At 34.1% G+C, this 2,275-nt stretch overlaps 1 long non-coding RNA gene across 1 annotated transcript; it reads left to right on the forward strand.

The window, feature by feature from the left end:
• Window positions 1-898: 898 nt before the first annotated feature.
• Window positions 899-2,275, forward strand: LOC108669205. The gene is made up of 2 exons (XR_001930644.2): window positions 899-1,370; window positions 1,614-2,275. It is a non-coding gene; the product is annotated as an uncharacterized LOC108669205 (long non-coding RNA).

Below are 2,275 nucleotides of genomic sequence, written 5' to 3' on the forward strand. Positions count from 1 at the left end.
GTGACTTCACGTACGTGCAACAGCATAAGTGCACAATTTGAGTGCGAAGTGGCATCTAGAAATGGTATACGGCCCACTCGGCTCAAATAAAGTAATAATAAGACTTCGTTATATTTTCATACGAAAAATACTTATTGATGTGATATATTCGTTAAATTGCACAAGTTACGTGGGACTAATATGAAATGATACATCAAATTTTTACTATTTTTTTGAGAAAATTTCTACTGATGTAATGTACGGTAAGCAACTCAGATTTACAAAATGAAGACGCTTGTAATCGCCTATACCATTATGGATCATACTACGTGATACCAATGTTTATAAATCCAGTTTATTGCATAGTTTCATTAAGTAAATTAGCTTGGCTAAAAAGACTACAAATTGTTAGCGATTGATGCAGAGTATTGTAATAGAATAATCATATGGTTGTATGCATAAATACTGAAACATTCAATATTGTTACAACAAATAACTGAAACTATTATTGTTTAGTGTTTTCCTTTCGGCATAAAATAGCAAATTCCGTATTAACCGATACATGTTTAGTCCCGTCTGAGAGCCAGCGTGGTCTGGTTGGTCAGTTTTTTTTTTTTAACCTAGTACATTCAGTTCCGTAAATGAATAAGGGCAGTCCTTATTAAGGTAGTCCAATTTTTAGTCCGCCTGTAATTAAAATTTATATACGATAAAGCGTAAATAAATTTCTCCCATGAGAGGACCAGCAACATAATGTTAATGGTTGCGTTTATGATGATAAAAGTATAAGCACCCTAATTTTTTTAACTGCATTTATGGCACCGCTTCTCGGAAAGGATCAAACGTGCCATACACATGAGTGAGCTGTCACCGTCTCTTGAGCTATAAAAGCCGCAGCATCGCCAGGACCACAAAGAGACATCACAGGTCTACTCCAGGCATCACGGTCCCTTTGAGAAGATTGCGAATTTTGCTTCCTAGTAACGTCATTGAGATGGCAAAATACTTCCCAATCTTCTTCGTTGTGGCGATGATCGTCCATTCGCTTCTGGCGCATCCCCTGAATTTGGATGAACTTGTACCCACGGGTACGGAGGAAAGTTCGATTATAAGTCAACAAGGTTCAACAGATAACTCTTTGGAATCGGATACCGAAAATGAAGACGAAGTTGACCTAGACGACGTCATAAATTCGTTGAATGGAACTGATAATGACGTCATCAAGGAAGTAATTACCCTACCGCCGCCCATAATAAAAGAGGTAGAGAAAGCCCTGAAGAAAGTAATTAGAGAAGCTGTTGTAGTGCCTCAAAAGAAAGTGTACCGAGAAGTGAAAAGATTCTGGAAGAAACTCTTTGGCTAGATTATACGTGCTCTAGAAATATAATGAGGTAAGTTTCTAGGAAATAATTTTAAATATTTAAACAATTTTCCTCTTAATTGTAAGTTGATGAAATAAATTCAGATTTTTAATTTCAATAACAAATAAGCATTTTCAACTGTACAATCGTCTTATATCTCTCATAAAATAACCTAGAATTGATAAACGTTTTGATACAAAGAAAAACAGATACAAGAGTATGTTACTTTAATTGAATTCAATACTTATTTCATTTGTGTCTGAATTGTTTCAGTTGCTGATGAACTGAAAGGACTTCGCTGCTAATTGACCCGTGGAGCCGTCAAACATCTGCTTGGAGAGCCAACTAATGAAAAGATTCCGAACAAAACTTTATGTTTAAGTTGTAACCGAATATATTTTTACGCACTGCACATTGCATAATGTCCATGTTCTTCGGGCCATGTTTATGTTAAAGTTTATGTTCATTGTCATCCAAAACAATCAAATTAATTGCTCAACATTATTTTGTTCTAAGTAGAAATAATTTATAAATGATTATCATTGTCACAATATCCGCAAAACTAATCAATATTGTGGTATAAAATACTATGTATTTTAATGGAATGGTATCTTAATTCTTAAGAAGTCAAACGGAAATCCATTTCTCCGATTGACAGAATTACCTTATGATATCATAATTAATTTTTTCCGTTTATTTATCCGATCCGTGAAGACAATTTGAATTTCTTTGGTTAGAGGAAGTAGCTAAACTGACGAATTTCAGTTAATTTGTTTAAGTTGTTCAGTCGCACATTAAATTTGTTATTTGTGGCGAGAGTCGTTTTGTTTTTCTCAACATTAATGGCAATGAAAAGTCTTCGTTCTTTAATATGTATTTGATATTTTTAACGTGTATTTGATATTTCTCTCTTCTAAATATATGTCTGCACCCAA

This window comes from Hyalella azteca, unplaced genomic scaffold (assembly GCF_000764305.2).
Source record: "Hyalella azteca isolate HAZT.00-mixed unplaced genomic scaffold, Hazt_2.0.2 contig7390, whole genome shotgun sequence".
In the NCBI taxonomy this organism is placed as follows: domain Eukaryota; kingdom Metazoa; phylum Arthropoda; class Malacostraca; order Amphipoda; family Hyalellidae; genus Hyalella; species Hyalella azteca.